This window comes from Bactrocera neohumeralis, chromosome 4 (assembly GCF_024586455.1).
Source record: "Bactrocera neohumeralis isolate Rockhampton chromosome 4, APGP_CSIRO_Bneo_wtdbg2-racon-allhic-juicebox.fasta_v2, whole genome shotgun sequence".
Lineage (NCBI taxonomy): Eukaryota > Metazoa > Arthropoda > Insecta > Diptera > Tephritidae > Bactrocera > Bactrocera neohumeralis.
Window position 1 is genome coordinate 37,997,791 of NC_065921.1, and position 19,834 is coordinate 38,017,624.

A 19,834-nucleotide genomic window follows, 5' to 3' on the forward strand; every position below is an offset into this window, starting at 1 on the left:
TGCTTATGCTGTTGTTGTATTTGTAGAACAATGTTTCAATTTTTAGTTGGTGACATATTCAATTAAAAATAAATTCTGTTGGGATTCGAACCTACGTGCTCGTCGTAACTTTTCAAGCGCTTACCACCAACACCACCATTGACTCTTGTATTACGTTGTCCTAATTATGGTTTGGTTATGCATGAAAGAATCATACAATGGATCGCCGATTGTTACCTCTTTCCTTGCTGCTGCTGCGCATATGTATGTTTGTAGGCTTATTCATTATTGAAGTTATACTGCTTTTTCTTTCCTTTGTCTTTCATTTCTGCGAATTCTCAACTATTTTGGGTACATTTTGGTTGAAATACTCTGCGTTGGCCGTTGAAAAATTAAGGCTATACCAGGAATAAAGGGTTGTTAAACTTATTCCAGAGTGAGAGCGCCTCAAAATTAACGTTTTTTATAACATTTTCCATTATGGCCAGATTGAACAAAATTAAAATTTTTGGGCATTTAAATTCAAACACCCAACATTTAGTATGAATAAAAATTACTATATAGCGGTTATTTATTATATGGAGAAACTATTTAAATCTTTTTAAAGAATATTATAACAACTGACTTTTGTCCCAATAATTGGATAAGCTTGTTAGCTCTCAATCATTAAACGTTTTTAATCATTTTCCATTAAAAATAAAACTATGATGCTTCAAATTACAAAACGTTTCATCAAATATCTTTAAATTTTACAAATTTATTTAATTTTCCTTTTTATAAGTGGTCTTGGACGATGCAACTAATCCCTCCGTTTACATATTTATTTGATAAAATTTCAATCTGGCCATCGCTCGTTTCCAATTGCTAAACGTCGAAACCTCCTGAACTCGATCAAATGTCAAAGTTTGGGTGGTTTTGACGTTTAGCATCTCACTGGAAGTGAGAGAGGAGTTAAACATCTCTTTATCTCTGGCTATACTTTACAGGATCATTTCTGTAGTTAGTCTTCATTTAAATTTTTTGGGAATCGACCCGCGATGACGAGGTATATCGTTTTATCTGACAGCGTGAGGTTTATGAACTTCATTTCTAATATTGTGTTGTGGCATATTAGAAATGATGTTTCTTCGAAAATCGCTCGCTTAAAACGGATAAAACGACTTCTGAGTGGTGATTTTAATGAATAAATTCTAAGGTTTTACGCAAAAATAATGCGGTCAATAAGTACAGTACGTTTGTCTTTCATTTTTGCGAATTCTCAACTATTTTATGTGACTTTATTTCTTTCGTCTCTCTTTTTTTTTGTGCGAATTCTCTGAATTTCTGAACGCGCACATGCGTATACATTCATTCATATGAGCATGTGCAGATACACAAGATAGGATAGAAAGATGTATGCCTTTTAACATCGTATACTATACTAATAAATATTTTTCGTACTAATAGAAATTAAATTTATCACAGCAATATTATGTATATGTATGTATATTAGGTATATTGCTGTAATAAATTTAATTTCTATTAGTAAGAAAAATAGTTATTAGTATACTATTACGATGTTAAAATGCAAAAATTAAAGACTAAGTCCGTCGAGATTCGAACCTGCGATCACATTGCGACTTTTCATGTGCTTACCACCAACACCACTATTGACACTTTCGTGGCGTTGTCTTAAGTATGGTTTGGTTATGCATGTAAGAAATATACGATGGTTCAAATAATTTTGTTTAAGTATAGAAATATGCTTTTGTAGAACATTTGCTTTCGCAAACATACACACAAATGTGCAAACGACATAATATATGTATGATTGTTTCGCATTTTGCTTCTACGCCGGTCAAATTTCTATACAAAAATCGACTGAAATGCATGAGAAAATAAAATGGACAACTAGGGCAAATAATTTAAAAAAATGTATTGATAATTAAATATAAATGGAAATACATGAAAATTTACTTAAATTTATTTAAATTTATTAAAAAACTTATTTAAATTTATTAAGAAACTTATTTAAATTTATTGAAAAACTGCAACAAAAAATAAAAAGAAAATTCATTTTACTTTGGCCTAGTTTTGTGCGAAATACAAATGCAACGCCAATAATGAATACAAGAAAATGACTAAACACCATGATATAAGATATACAAATTATAATATGACAACCCAATTCGAAGAGTACAAAAGAGAGATGGTTACGCTGCATATTCCCTTCCGCAACGAAGAGACAGAACTACTTTCCGAGTCAAAATTCTTTCATTTAGACTTTGCTTTATAAAATGTGCATAATGAATTTAAATGTTCTAGTTTTCTTGCATATAAAATGATATGCATTTCTGAATATCACTAAGAAGTATAACTTCTTCCGCGCGTAGGGACTCCACGCACCTTTTTATTCATTCGAACATGGAATGAACTTCTTCTTCTGGAAGAACTAGGAATGAACTAGCGTCTGCAAATACCATTATACCAAACGTCTACAATTATGTATTCGACCATGTTTTGACAAAAGCCCTTGATCTCTTCTTTTTATCCGCAATTTCATAATGTGCCAGAGAGTTTTTATGGTGTTTATATCAGTACTGTTCCCAGGATAGTCCAGTCATAAAACAGACAATTCAGCTAAATATTTATTTATCTGAAAAAAATTAAAATTTTTAAAAACAAAATAATAATAAGGTTATGTAATATTAATAAATATAACATACAGATTTGGCTCGATGGCATGGTGCATAATTAGCTTAAAAAATTACGTTGTCCATATCGGAAAGATCACCTTTCAATTGAGAATAGGTTTTCCTATAAGAACTGTTGGTGTTAAAGTTCGTTGACATTTACTTCAACCAAGGCCAACTTTTCACCATTATAGCCAAAAACTCACAAATCTTTCGTAATAAACACTGCCTCACGATTGACACACTCATTATTGAAACGTTCACCAACGTTTTTGCGAATGTACTCGTTCTACGTCTGAACCGAAAATGTTCATTTGGAACTCTTCTGAAAATATGACTTTTCTCCAATCCCTTTGATCCAACTTTTGTGGAGTTTTTCAATAGTTTTTTTGGCAGTTATTCCGTATTCTTGAATGCGCCGTCGTGCAGTTGCGTACTGATTTAGTCAGCAATTTGTTTTATAGACCTAGCTTTTGCATATTTAATTCTTTTTCTAAAATTAATTTTATCAATAATTTTGCGTATGCTCAAGTTTTGAGTTTGTAAGACCAAACTTGTAGCCTTATTAACGTCAGTCAACTCTTGACACACAGACGTACCATTGTCAGGAAAGGATTATCCCTACTGGGGTCCAAACATTCGGCCGCTAATTTCGCCTTTCGTTTGATATCTTGTACGTTCAGCCCAGTCGGTCTCTTAGTTTTATTTTGATGGTGTGTGGAAAGGTACGTTTGTGCGTCAAAAATTTATTAACCGAGATTCAAATCGACCGTTTTTGATATGCCATGTTCAGGTTCCCAGAAAATGGACGGAGAATTATGGAGCAGAAATCCACGGTATTGTATTGGCTGACTGTCAATAAAATGTATGCGATATAACCTGATACCGTAGAGATATCAAAAGATTGCAGAGGTAACGTGTTTCTTGACTCCGAGCATGTTTCTCACAACCTTGAGTCCACTTTACTTTTTTTGTGAGTACCTTATTTACTTCACTTTTTTCTTTATTTGGCAGGTCAGTACTTCAATTTTTTAAATTAATATGCTTGGTTGACCGAAAAGAGCGTATAGACAGTGCAGCTGTACTATGCTTTGAAGTCCGTCATTTCCATCGAAAAGGATTTTGGCAGCATCCCCCCGAGTAGATGGACTACAATGAGGTTGGCCACACTTCTTTGAAGAAAACGGTGTAACAGTAACTGCCAAAGGGCACCGTTATTTAAAGATATTGAATGAGCTTTTTTACCCAGACCTAAGCCTAAGATGTATCCCTTTCAATAGCGTTTGGTTCCAGCAAGTTGGAGCAACAGCACACATAGCCAGGTGAGCTCCAACGAAAATTTTAAAACATATTAATATCAAAAAACTGTAGTTTCCGCTGGCTTCCAAGGTCACGTGACCTGACTGCACCAGACTCCTTTTATGGGTTTATATCAAGCAAGGTGTACAAAAAAAAACCGGAATTTGACTGAATTGAACCCAACCATTATATCGATAATTGAGGAAATCCTAAACGTGTTTTCTGTTGTAAGCAAATAATTATCGAACTGTCCTCGGAGATACTAGAGTTTTACCAGTTTCCAGAAACTAATTACGCGAAGCTGAATTTTTAATTCTCAATGTGTCATTGTGGCTGAAGGACACCAGTTAGGAAGTCTTTATAGTAATATATATATTTTATATATAATAATGTCATCAGCGTTAGTATTCACAATTATATCTAGAGTTGCAGAGATAGATTTCGTAAGCATAATATATAGTCTGGAGGCCCTACAGATAGCCTATTCCATTCAATTACTGAACAAACGAACACCATTTTGCCTCCTTTTAGCTCTCTCTAATCCCCACTCTCTGAATAGTTTTTCTGTGAGCACATAATACACTAACGGATACAAGTTTTGATCAAAATACTTTAAATACCTCAGGTTGTCAGTTCTTAAATACAACTTGAGCCATTTTCCAAAATTAACGACCATTTTTCACCGTTAACCAAAACACTACAACATTGGCATGAAACTAGCAAATGTGCAGAACCTGTGCCCAGTCAGGGCTTTAATTGCTCCAATTTAATGGCCTCCACATATGATAAATGAGTCTTTTAGCTTTCCAAAAATACTCACAACACAAGCAAAAGTACTTTTCAATTAGGCACCTGGTTTCCGACCTACCTAGCTATACCTTTCTCGCCAATTCAGTTTTATTCTTTTTACCTCAAACTCTTTCTTTCTGCATGATTTGCTTGCAATTACCTCGGCTGTGTTTGCTGCTCGACGCTTATAAATGATTTCTGTTAAGTTTTATTGCGCTCATATTTTATAACAAAGTTTAATTGTGCCGATACTGCCTACAAAACCCAACAAAACAATACAACAACAACGTCAGGCGCTGCTAACACAACAGGTTGATGAAAAGTATGCTCGACACTGAAATCGACCCAAAAATGTATAAAAAAAGAAACTTACAAAAACACCGACATCTGCTTCCCAAAACCCATTAATTACACGCCATTAGAGTTGCTGGGAGTCTGTTGCTGACATAACCACACTTTCGCTCGCCATTTTTTCACGCTGGCGCTGATGTTGGGGTCTGATGGCTTTCTGCCACAGGTGAAACAATAACAGCTGCTGCCGCCAATCACACGCACATATTTACTGAAATATGTGAGAATATAACGGAATTAAATGACAGGCTGGAAGAACTTAATTGCACTCATTTGTGGCTGCAAAGGTGATATGTGAAGTGAGCAATGCTTTTCATCAGCTGTAAAACAGCGCTAAGATTCATTAGGGTACTTGAATGATTTCCATATCATCATATATCTAACTTACGGAATAAATACATATGTGTAGTATATGTTTATAAGTGAATTTAGTTCCTACTGTGCTTGTGAAGTTTTTAAGGTGCGCGTTCTGATGATAACCGACCGACGAAATTATACAATTTTACACCATCCATATTAGCGGCATATGCCACCATATATGTATGTATATGTATATTAAATCTCATCGCCCTAACGGTATGTAATAGGCAGAATATTTCTTTTGAAAGCTTCAGCGTCTCACTATCACTTACAGACATCGTCAGTGTCAGTTTAGAAGCCTTGTAAAGTGATTCCTAATTGAACTCAGAGTTGCCGACTATTGTGAACGTTTTAGTAAGCAATCTGAAAAAAGTATCAATAAATTAAATTACTTATATTTATATCAATATACTTATGTACATATACATATGTGTGGCAACACCATAAGCTCTATTACTTTTTTTCACAATATATAAATCTCAGAATTCGAAGCCTCTAAAAAAATATTAAACGGTACGTTATGAAAAAGACGTAAAGAAACTCGCTGTTCACGCCGGTGGTAGTAGCCACCCTCCCATCGGGGAACCTTTTCCCCTAGCTTTATATACCTACCGCCAGGTACCTCATTAGCATTGGCGAAGTAGATATACACCCCTTCCCCAGTGCTGTATGCAAAGTAAGTTACCAGGAAGGGAAGAGTATATATCGTCACCTAAAATGCAAAACAACGTATATCAAAAAAATTAAAATTAAGTATTTTGTTGCCTACGATTCACTACATCATATTATATTATATCTACATATCGTCAGCTGAAATTTAAAATAACGTAATAACATTTAAATAACGTAATAACATTTTATAAATTTACAGTGGCATGAATGAAACACGAAATAAAATGGAACATGAGTGAAAAAAAATTTAATATTGTTTAAAACTGGTTTATATCTGAGCGCAGAACCTGAAAATGTTGATCATGTGTAATATTATGAATGTAATTTGAAGTAGTGAAGCGTAATAAATGAGACACTCAATTTCGAATTTTTTGATGATACGTTATTTTGCATTTCAGTTGACGATATGTAGCATAAAATTTTCAGCTGTCAGATATAACCAAAACTCAAATTTGCCTTAAGAAAAGTGTTGTTAAGTTATTTTGCAATTTAGGTGTGCCTTAGCTGGACGCAGCGTGCTGCACCAGCTGGACCTGTTCCAGAAACTAGCCCAGTTGCCGAGCTGTGATGGCGCCAGCATCGACATCCACTGCCCAGTCGACACCCGCTAAAAGCTATAGCTACGAAGATACCATATCGGTGACAACCAATTAAAAGAAGGAAATGATGTCGAAAAAACATGGAACAAATTTCATTACCATAAAAAGAAATAAACCTTGGAAGAATAGAAAACTCGTTGAAAGCAGGGAGCTCACGGTGATAGGCTAATTTAAGAGGTTACATGGGTTTGAAAAAATCTATTTTTTATTGTCTTATTAAATTCCACAATACTTCTAGAATATTGTCTTCATAATGCTCAAGCTGGTCCGAGTAATAGTTTAGGAGATACAGCCTTGAGAACTTGTACGTCATCTTTCAATGCGTTTTTTTTAACTATTTGAAATAAAAATGTCGCGAAATTCTCATTTTTCCTGTAAGGAGTTACCTGTCAACGCGGGGGTATATTTTTTCCGAGCGGTTACCAGAAATGGGGTCGCAAAGGGCGCAGTTGAAAAATATTTTTTAAAAAATTATTCCAGAGATTTTATTTTTTTTGATAGTGTATGTTTGCAACAATAAAAAATTCTAATAAAATATTTCATTTTGTATATGTGAAAAGAATTGTTGAAAAAAGGCTTTTTTACCTAGTAAAAAAATCCATGTAACCTCTTAAAATATAAAAAAGGAGTCCTGAAGGAAACACTTTCATAGCAATAATGTAGTAAACTACATAAAAAACAGGTACGGAAAATCTAAGTTCGCGTGTAAACGAACATTTTATACTCCTACAACTTGCAAGAATCAAGGCCAGAGAAATACTTTAAGGTGCAAAACCAATCATATAGAGAAAAGTCAGCCGGATGTTCGAAAATCCTGATATTAGCTATAGGGGGGATAGGCCAAGTTTTCTCTCAAATTTATCTATTTAGGCACAAAGATACACTGTTATGAAAAAAAAAAAACGTTTTTTTATTTTCATTGGGCTAACTCACATTTTACCCGAAATTTCGAAATCTTTATATTAAGTATATGAGGGCTGAAGAAAGTGTTGGTCCGATTCAATTCTTTTCTGACATACAAATATGCAATTATAAGAGAATAGTTATCGCGTAATATCAGAGTTATATATCACACATTGACCGACATTTTCGATCAAAAGTCAACCATAGGTACCGGGGTCGAAATATTCGGTACCTAGGGGCTTGAACAGTTTTTTATTGGACTTAGACAATTTTTGGTCAAAAGATGTCTAAATTTTGTCGAAATCGGTTTGGTCGGATCCCGAGATATGGGATTTCACCAAGAAGCGGGCGGTACCATGCCTATCGTCCAATTTTGACACCGGCTCTCATAAGGCTCTCTCATACGACCTCGGTGGTAAAATTTAATGTATCTAGTTTATTTCGTTATTGATTTAACGCGCTTTTAGTAGTTTTTAACAGTACCGTTATATAGGGAGTCAGCGAGGTTATAAACCGATTTTATCCATTTTCACAACGTCGATAGATGTTTTCATAAGATTTATATTCAGCAAATTTGCTTGTTGTATCTTAAGTTGTTTAGGAGATATATATGTATATTAAACTTCTTAGAGAGCGGGGTCACGCCCACTTAAAAAAAATGCTTCTGCGATCCTCTGTACCAAATTACAGCTTTATATTTTCATTTAGTGCTTAGTTATGGCACTTTATATGTTTTCGGTTAATGGCAAATTGTGGTCCGATTACGTACATTAACGAATTTAAATTTTTTTTTTGTACTAAGGTACCCTCATACCAAGTTTCATCGAGATATTTCAATTTTTATTGAAGTTACAGCTTGCACGCTGGAGCGGTTGTAATTGGACCTTTAGGAGAAATTCCATATCTCAGGAACTACTTAGCCAATTTCTACCAAAACTGGTGTGTTAAGTTTCCCAAAGATTTCTGTTGTAAATCGGATGACAGCAATATAATACTTTTATGAACAAACTCATTCTTCACCGGACAGTATATAAATCTTTTGTTTAGGCTTACGCCCAAAACTTGTCAAAATCGGACAACTTTCTAGCCTTTATATAAATTATGTAAGAAAATTTATAAAATTTACTTACAAATTTCTAACCTCCTACTGGTTTAGTACCGTATATACCGTAAAGTATCCGGACCGTATCGGTCAATATTTTAGCAAAAATCAAGTGAAAGTAAAGTTGGAATTTCGATATCTTAAGATTATATCAATACCAAATTATTTTTGAGCCGCTAATATTTCTTCCATTCTTTTCATTATATAATCAGAATGAAATATATGCCATAAGCTCAGTTAACTCGAGCGAAAAGATATTTTAATTATTTTTATTACCAAAAGTTTGCCGAGAACAAATTTATATTCAAGGGCTAGAAAACAAAAGATTTTTTTTTAACTTTTCATTTTGTTATCCCAAGGTTTTCGAAACGAGCCCTTTGTTAAAATTCCACAGAACTTTAATTACAGTCTTAAATTTCCCGCATAAAACACATTTATTAATTTGAAAGTAAAACTCATATTTTCTAACCTCCAACCCGAAAGTTTTGAACTTTTATAATTATGTGATTATCTCGACATCTCAAATTTGCTTTCTCTATTATCAACATTTGCTTCCAAACAGAGTAATCATTTACGCTTGTAATCTCACTCATTGAGCATTTGTGTACACATTCAGCAAGTGGCAAGAGAACGAGTGCAATTTATGTGAATATGTTTGCTAATTGAAAATTCCTTCACTCCCATAAATAAATGAAAGTGTAGATTACAAATACATTTACTTGTATAAATACACAAGCGAAGAAAGAACGAAGTCAAATACATTAGCATAAATGAGAAAAGTAATTGTCTATCCAATGAGAAAAGAAAGAAAACTACTACTCCACTTTGAATTTTGTCATCTACTGTTGACAACACTTGTTAACATTATTTCAATTTAATAAAGAGCAAAGTAAAATGAGTTTATTTTGATGGGTGTAGTATCAAAATAGTAATCATGATATATTTAATTACAATTAATTAACAGTTAAAGAGAATGGTATTGAAATATACACAAATCTCAAAAAAAATTAGATCACATATGCTTGAGTGTTTCTTAAACTTCCCAATTAATCAAACGATGAGGCGTAACGTCTCTTTTGTCGTACTGAGAACCTAGTCCGCAATGAAATATACCTATATAGATACCTAGAAATATCTCTGTCTTCTCGCTTCACTGAGTACAACATCAATGTGGCTCTGTAAGCTGGGTACGGCAAGCAGAAAATATGTATCCATTTTTTTGTAGACCAGTGTAGGTATTCTATTATGATAATGAAGCGCAAAAGAAGCATTTTAATTAACACCGAATGAAAATTGACTGTGTTCGAAGCAGATCAACTGTGCTTGGCAAAATTCAGCTAGCTCGCTTAAGAGATCGCATTCCTTCGCGTGCGGATGGTGTAAAGTAGAAGTCAGTAGACTAGAAATTCCGCTATTATTGATGCTTAAAAGCTCTGAATGGCTTAATTAAAAAGGTTAAACTATATAAACAAGTAAGAGACCAACTAACCAACTTGATAGGTGGATAACTAAATTAACATCCGGTGGTTAGAATATTTCCCACCTTTCGACCAAGAATTATTTAGATCGATTAGTTGTTTACTTAATAAATCGGGAATCAACTATAACACAAACAGCAAAATCGTTAACTTCACTTGCAACGAAGCTATAACACTCTTCACAAATACAATGTAATCTATGTAATAACTCGATTTTGATCGGTTAGTTTGTGTGCTAGCGGTTCCACAAATGAACAATTTGTTAGGAAGAAAGGAAGGTGTGTAAAACTTCAGATCGATATCTCAAAAACTGAGGCACTAGTTCGAGCTCTGAATGTTGACCTTTTATACAATGGGTTGTCAGATTCTTGCGGTATTTTTATTGAATTTTTTTTTTTATTGAAATTGAAATGAATTTTTGATGACTCATGCCCGGCTCTTGACCGATGCTACGGCTGCTACTATGCCGGTCACTTTCGACCAATTCAGCGATTTTATCGCAATTTTCGACGACAGGCCTTCCGGAGCGTGGCGCATCTTCGACCACCTCTACACCAGAACGTAAACGTTGAAACCATCGTTGTCGGTAAACGCGGTAATAATTTTAATGAATAAATGGAAACTGGATCGGTCCATAAACTGCACAAATTTTATTGGATGCTTGAGATGCATTTTTGCCTTTATCGTAGTAGTACTGTATGCCGTATTTTCTCTTTATTTAAACGACAATCAATCAAACACGTGTTAGCGCGTGAAAATGAGCTTTCCAGAAAGGTATAGCATGACCCGATGCGACGAACAAAACTAGAACTACGTGCTTTCAGCGCCAACTAGCGAAAATATCCGTCCAAGACTTTTTGACAACTCATTATACATATACATATGTATATTGTGACAAAAAAGTAAAACGAATTTGTAATTTAAATTTCCAATGTAAATGATATTTCAAAAAATGTATTTAACTAAGTTAGTAAGACCGTTCTTAGTTACTGTGCCAAATATAAACGCGGTCGGTCAAACAGCTTGTTTACAGAAGCTGCTTAAGTCGGTACACTTCAGTAGTGCGTTGCGATTTTTACGATGGATAAAACTATCGAACACAGAATTTGTCTAAAATTTTGTATTTCTAACAAAATTTCGTGTGCGGAATCATTGCGAATGTTGGAAAAAGCTTACGGTGATTAATTTTTATCAAAAACACAAGCCCACGAGTGGTACAAAGCCTTCAAAGACAGTAGAGAAGACATGGCTCGTTCTGGACGACTTTTGACCTCTTCAACTGATGAAAATATTATAAAAGTGAAGGATATAGTGCTTGAAAATCATGAGGAAACTGTTAGAGAGATGGCAAAAGAGCTTGACATCTCTTGCTAGTCCGTTCAAATAACTTTGATGGATATTTTGGGTATGAAACGCGTTCTAGCTCGACTCGCCCCGATAAAACTGAATTTTTTTCAAAAAAAGTACCGTAAAAAGGTCTCTTTGGACATGCCTGATCGCGCGAATTCCGAACCCACATTAATGGAAAGCTCTATAATTGCATTTGGACATGGGTTTACGAGTTTGACATATGTACAAAGGAGTCAACAATCATCGGAATGGAACCCGTTTTAAGTCGATCGAAGAGATAAGACAAAATCCGCTGAAGGAGGTGAAATCCATCTCATAAAGTGCTTATGAAAAGTGTTTCGAGGACTGGAAACTGAAAAGGTCGTTGCCATAAGTGTATTAGTGGGGTACTTTGAAGGCGACAAAATAAATATTGATTAATACTTAAATATTTCGGGTTTCAATTACAATTTCCGGATACTTTTTGTCGCAATAAGGGTCTTTGATGTTTCCTTCTTGGTGTTATAAATTTGGTGTCAAACTTGATGAACGCTGTTCAAGGTATAAAAACTGCGGGAAAACAAAATTAATTCATTCAATTAGCTTCAACATTCGACGTATTTCAAATGTTTACTTACATATAAAACAGTATTATCGTAAATATTTGTATATAAAAGTATAGTAATAACAAACCTACCATTAATATTTGAATGTACCAAAAGTACACCATTTAATAATATTTTCCTTGCCTTTGCTAACACGAAGTAAACAGTGTTTCTCACCTTCTGAGCTTTCGTGCTACATAAGCTCCGTTGCAGAGAGCTTTTCATAGATAATGATAGTTTATTGTTTCTCAACAAGGTAAGCTTGTTAATGTATGTATAAGTAGTATGGCAAAGCTCTTTGTCCTCCGATTCTCAAAACCGGATACTTAGAGCTTTTGAAAGGATACTACAAACATGCGTTTGCTAGCAAATTTATTATAGCTATAAAAAATATTATAGTTAACAATATAACTATACTATAGTTATATTATGTTATCTACGCTATTGTGCCAAGTGTTAAAGTATGCATAATAGCGGGGTCTTTAAATTTTCCGACATTAATCTTTTCCAACGAAGAGTAATCACCGATCCAGGTAGAAGTTGGAGATTATATGAAAAATTGAAACTCTTCTTAATTGACAGATTGGTAAACAAAATTTGACCCAAACCTTAGATAAAAGGCTTAAAGTAATAATATCTGATTTATTTACAGAAACAAAATTATTTCAAACTCAATAAATGTGGGCAAGCCCACAAAATCCTTTTTATCTAAAACATTTAAAGTGTTATAACTAAGCTCTAAACGAAGACATCAAATTATAATTTGGTACGGTTTCCTCTTCATACACTTTGAAATGGGCGAAATCGGATGATAGCGCGGTCGACAGCATTTTTGCATACGGTTTATACATATCTTATTATTCTCTTGAAACATGTGCGTATCACCTAAAACTAATCGAAACTTTAATCGATTTGTATATATGTATATAGGGTAGTCAAATGTCTTTTCGTATTTTGTCAATAGATGTCGTTGCAGTCCAGTGCTAGAAAGATGCACCTCGCTATGGTCGACCATTCGTTGAAAACGTTGATGAAATTATGGAAACAAAAAGTGTATCGAATACGACAATAATGTGCGAAAAAGAGCATGGTCCATGGTCTCAACAAATAGCCAATATTGACGCCTCCCTCATATACCTAATATAGAGATTTCCGAACTTCCGGGTGACTTTTTACCTCATACATCAGCAAATATAAAGATATCCTAATAAAATTTAGAGAGCGTGTTTGTTCTTAGAATGAATAAAATGAAATTTTCAATTATACCAGTATTTTTCCGAAAAGGAAGAAGTCGCACGATGCCATATCAGATGAATACGGGGAGTTTTTAATAGTTAAAATAAGATTTTTGGTCAAATAATCGTCCTTCGAATGTTCGATTCTGAGCAATTTTTGGTCGTCAGTCAATTTGTGTGGAACAAACTGTGCACGCACCTTTCGTGAGCCCAAATGTTCGGTCAAAATGCGATAAATCGATGTTTTGGAGATGTTCAATTCCATTTCCATGAATTTCAGAATGATTTCAATGATTTTTGAAAACAGTTTCGATGGAATTTAATGTTGCCCCACATTTGATAGTCGAAGCTCACGACCACTTTGAAACGTTGAAACCAGCAAACACACTGCAATCATCGCCATTAAATTGTTTCATCAATTGAACGTTCGGTAAAGTTTCACCAATTTTAAAACTAAATTTAAAGTTGGGTCTTTGTTCGAAGCTCATTTTCGCAAACATACTGACACTTAAAGCTCAATGACTTCACTTCCATTGTCATGATGAAATGTCGTGAAATTCTCACTGGACAATCTATAAAGATTCTAACGCACCAGTCGACATATAGATGGCGCCACCAGGGGCACTAGATTCAGATAGTCCTGTTTACTTTGGGACACACCTTGTAAATGCGTGATCATTTAATGTTCTTAAATATTGATGTTGTTTCATGGAACCATCGATGGGAATCAAATCTAAAACATGACACTTCTGACACCATGGCTAACCTTTTGGCAAACGGGTGCACGTTTTTTGTAAACATTTGCATTTATTCTTACATACACCGGTTTTAAGGATGAATGGTATTCAAAAGAACTTTCATCAGACCAAAAATATTACGCCAACTTTCTAGGTGCTTATTTGTGAATTTTAATTTTATTTTTAAGGCTTATTAAGATGGTTGTCCTTACTATATATATATTAAAGTTATTTTCTTTCAACCGCCTGTGAATTGTTCTTTCACTAAAGGAAACATTTTTGTCCTTATTCCATTCCAAAGCGACCATTTTTGGCGTTTTATGGGAATCCTTTTTGATTCAAAATCAAACGTTCCTGATCGATGTAAATTATAAGTGTCTTCTGTATTTATCTTTCTGTTCTTTTTTTATATTTTTTAATTTGATAATAAATGTATTTGGCGTGACAAATTATATTATTCAGCGATATTTATAACGAAAATACCCAAGATAAACTTTGTCACTATTTCTGTTTTTATTTTCTTACTTACTTTAACCATTATAACTGTAATCAAAATTTTTTTAATGTACAAGCGTATTTAGTAAATAATTCGAAACATGTCAAAAAATTGCACTCATTTTTAACTTTGCATTCAAAATCGACTGATTGACTCGATATCACATATATTGTGACAAAAAGTACCCGGAAATTGTAAATAAAACGCAAAATATTTAATTGTTCATCAATATTTATTTCGCTTATACCAACGATTTTGCTAGTCCCCGAAACACTTTTCATAAGCATCTTTTGGAATGGCCTTCAACTCCTTCAGGAAATTTTTTTATCTCTTAGATCGGTATAAAACGGGTTCCACGGAGCGACAATTTCAGTTTGGAGAAAAATCACACGGAGCTAAATCTGGTGAATACAGTGATTGATCGATGGTTTTCATTGCGTTTTTTGCTATAAATTCCATTACAATCGTGGCTCGATGCGATGATGCATTATCATCGTGTAAAATCCATGAATTATTTTTCAACAATTCCGGCCATTATCAATAGTGTTCTCACGCAAACGCCTCAATACGGCCAAATAGAACTCCTTATTGACCGTCTGTCGCTCCGAAATAAACACTTGACGCACCAAATCCTTCGAACGGACTCGCGAAACTATCTCTCTCACACTTGCCTGACGATTCTCAAGCATCAAATCCTTCACTTTAATATTTTCATCAGTTGAAGAGGTCGAAGCTTGTCCAGAACGAGGCATGTCTTCAACAATCTCTTGGTAGTTTTTGAAGGCTTCGTATCAATCGTAGGCTTGTGTTTTGGATAAAACTGAATTACGGTAAGCATTTTCTAATATTCGCAAAGGTTCAGCACATGAAATTTGATTGGAAAAACCAAATTTGAGACAAATTCTATGTTCGATATTTTTATGGACTGAAAAATCGCAACGCACGACTGAGGTGTACCGTCTTAAGCAGCTGCTGTAAATAAGCTGGCCGACAGATCGCGCTCATATTTGGTACAGTAATTTAGGACAGTCCTACCAACTTATCATTTACCCGAGGAATTTATTACAATTTCCGGATGCTTTTTTTTGTCACAATGTATATTGGGTTATAACTATATTCGTGAGATTTTGTCTTTTCAAGAGTGTATTTAAGAAATCATGAGCAAAAAATTTTTCAAGGTATTTCCATTTGAAGCTATAGCATTTTACCATCTTCCAGGATTGCACCGCAAAAGAACTGTGTTGGCTTTGCGGCGAAAAGAATCCAGCCAATTCCCTCACTACTTATATCGATCAGTTTCAGGTATTATTACCACCATTAGGTTAACAAAACTATGCTACTGTGCAACATGTTTCAAGGATACAATCAATAATTTGCAATAATATATATTTTATATCTTTATTTTAGTAAAATATTGGTTCATTGTATGTGAAACTATAATTAAAGCTTCATGGCACCACAAATTTCTGGTTTTTACTATTCTCTCTCTCACACGTCCATTTGTAATAGTAAACAGTTTATGCGGTGTTGGTGTAACCGCATTAAATGGCAAAATGACACTTTGTTCTGACTTAATCACCCCAATAATAAGCGCATAACAGCATAAATTCTGCACTCGGGCGGCCTGAACCTAAATGACATTAATTAATCCCAGAGGTTTCTGGCATAAATGAGACATTCATAACTATTGACACACATACGCACACACAGGATCGCACACAGGCGCACACACTCACACAGGCGCAGCGTTTAAATGCATTATGGAGATAAATTAATTTTGTGCATTTCAATTCAATTTACACAATAACTAAATGTTGCACCGAAAGTATTGTGTTCAACACACTTGAACCGACGCAATGTCACACGGTAGGTCGATCCTGTGGGGTCGTCATGATTTGATATTTGCATTTGCGACAGCAGTAATAGCAACAACAATGCGCAATTAGATTAATGTGCCGGACCGAAAGCATAATTAAAGTGTAAACAAGTGTGTGTTGGTGTGCATAAGCAAACACAAATGCAACACACACATACACATGTACATGAGATCATGTGTGTGAGGAAGATAGGTGGGAGTATTTGCATGCCCAAAACTGTATTAGCTCAGCTGCATATTAATAATAAATTGGTTTTAATAGAACAAAACGCCGGAAGTGGCATGATTGAAGCCCACAGTTTTGGCAAAATTTATAATTTTAGGAAATATTATCCCATCAATGAATGCAGCTTCTCATAAAGATACCCAATTTAATTAAATTGCAATATTTTTCCAATATTTTTAAAGACTTCTGAAAAGGCTGGAAATATGTGAGACGCTATCTCTTCACTACGAGGGCTTAAGTTTCGAAGCATTGCATTGATAAAGAAAGATTCGGCAATATAGAGGAAAGCCGTGCAGCAGAACTAGTTGCATGATTGGTCAAATGAGTACCAATGCTCACCATTAACTCGCATGAATTGCACAGACCTTAGTCCATCTAAAATACAATGTACATATGAAAGCTTTGAGATATAGCAGCACTAAAGAATATCAATATAATTTAGTCTGAATATCACATCAAAATACGAAAGTATGGTTCGGCCAGAATACAAAAAAGCTACCCTAGCTCACCTGTAAAATGTGAGTAGGAAAATACGAATTATAATGGAAAAGTCGACTAAGTTTATTAGAATGGGACAATGATTAAAATGTGGACCGAATAGTTGAAATGTATTTATACCCTAAAATAACTATATAAATGATCAGAATGATTGAGTCGATTTGCCTCGTCCGTGCGTTTATACGCGCACTAGTCTCTCAGTTTTTGAGACACCACCATAGCATATAACTGCCATTCAAACTATTCAATCAAAATTTAGTTCTTTTATGGAATCTTCTCCCTTTTTGAATGATGTTAGTTTTCCAGTTTTTATCAAAATTTGTTTTTAGTATTCATTATAATTATTATCAAGGACGATTGCTGGTTATAGCTGTCTTATACTATTAAAAGACAAATTCTCTTAAATTAGTTCTCTTTCTTCTGCGACTGCCCCTTTATTAAAGCTAAATTTAATTTAAACGAACTCTTTTTGAGATTTGAGAATAGATAAAGTTCCATGGATCCAGATCCAGATTATACAATGCCCCATTCCCTCAATTCAGGCAGTTTTTTAATTGATTTGCGTCGCGATTTCACCCACTAAACATTCCTCTAAAGCTATTAAGAGACACTGTAGATATTTTTCAAAATAGTCGATAGAAGTTGGTTTCAAAGCTCGCGTGGAAGCCCGAATATAAAGAATATTCATAAACGATATACCCAAAATCTCCCTTTTATCTTCAGAATGTCAGCTTTTTCGAACATCTCCCTTTTACGGACATCTAAAATAGTTTTCTTGATTTTTGTGATTATTTATTTCTACTAAACTCAAAAATTCTTTAGTAAGCCTGTAACCGATTTTAACCATATTAAAACAACATTATCTTAGAATTTCAATAATAAATTTCAAAGATTGATTAGCCACACATAATTTCGAGGAAATATAAAAAAGGAGGCATATTTACAATTGAGAAAGTCTACAAAAACAAACTAAGAATCGTGTGGAATGCAGCAGCAGACTGTACCACCAAACTGTACGATGTATTGCTGAAATTTCCGTGAACAACTGGTGGTTATCTCTGGAAATATTCATGAAATGTTTCACCAAATTAGGTTGAGAGCCTCGACATTGAGAGCGACATTAACAGATGTCCCGAAGTTTTCAATATAACTGTTATGACGTTTAAGTCGCTGTGGGGTCCATAAAATATATGAAGCTCGACGTGTCCAGAAGACACATCCATTGATTCTCGCTACTGACGCTTCATACATTGTGAAGGGGAACTCTGGCTGTTGAATTTCAAACGAGTTTTGCAAGTGCTCTCAAGTCAGTATAAGCTCACAAACAAATGCTTCACATAGCCAGCATCAGAATTTCAAAACGTTTTCGGTATGTGGTGGTTAACCTACCAGTGACTAACTTTTGTTCACAAGACAAATGCTTCGAGTGTGGATGACTATCCTTGAGTTTGTAGAACTAAACTAAGAACATGAGCCCTCCATACAAACTAGCCGACGTATTTTCTTGTGCGATTCGATGGACGTCCTATATTGGATTAGGTCCGAAAATTCAACAATTTCGTTTATGTGCGCAGTAGCAAAATTTTATAGCATTTACAACTTAACGAGTGGCAGTGGGGGCCAACGAAGGACCACATATCAGAAACTCACTGGCTAACATCTGAATTCAAACAGCCATAAAATTATGAGCGACTTATAGAGTTTAGCTTTTAATAGAAGGAAAATACAGCACGTGACAATTGATTTCAAATATTTTTGGTCATCGAAACTCGATGAGATCTTAACCGGAATAAAAAAAATACAGCACGTGGACTTCGTCTATGAAAATGCAGCGAAAAGCCCAGTTAAGCTACAAATCTATGAATTCATCATCCCTATAATGAGAAGGTGGTAAATGAAATGGTCAGCGATTTTATATAAACGGGCCACGAGCGATAGCAAAAGTGTGTCAACCTTCGGCGTGACGGTTGACTAAAGGCATAGGAAGCATTGAGGAGTTGCTTTTACCCGTATGGACCATACTTGCAGTACATATTGAGATTTCATCATTATTATCCACTGCCTCATTCCTCCTAGCGCGAAAATTGTTTATGTCACGAAAAGATATCATCTGGCACACTGATGAGAAAATATCCTGACATTGAGTGGACTTTTATAACACCAGCAGCACCACATATGAGCGGAGCTTGGGAGAGCATGTTTCGATCTATAAAATCAGTATTGATGGACGTATTACCAAAAACATCGGGGAGGAAGAACTGAGAAAAAGCTTAGCCGGCGTCGAAAATATTTTTAACATGCTTTCTTTGCCAAAAATTTAGACATCGTGTTGAAATGAGACTTCTGGTGCATGTGTTCCTTGGCAAAAACAAAGAGGACAGGTTCATAAATGGATGTAAAAGAATCAGTGCCTCGCCTATAAAACCTTTTTAAGAGGTTTTATGTACATACATATACATATCAAATTACTTAAGCACCCAATCGACTCTGTAACCACGCCACCTCCTCATGTAACGGTTCTATTAACAACTACGAATAAATAAATACTCCAGAGGCAGTAAATTTTACGGCTGAAATGATAACGGACTTTCTTGGAGTCGTGGCCAAAAATATACCATGGGCGTGGCA

The 19,834-nt window shown here is 34.8% G+C and overlaps 1 pseudogene; it reads left to right on the plus strand.

Moving 5' to 3' along the window:
• Positions 1-948: 948 nt before the first annotated feature.
• LOC126757714 (small nucleolar RNA U3) lies at positions 949-1,151 on the plus strand (annotated as a pseudogene).
• Positions 1,152-19,834: the final 18,683 nt, after the last annotated feature.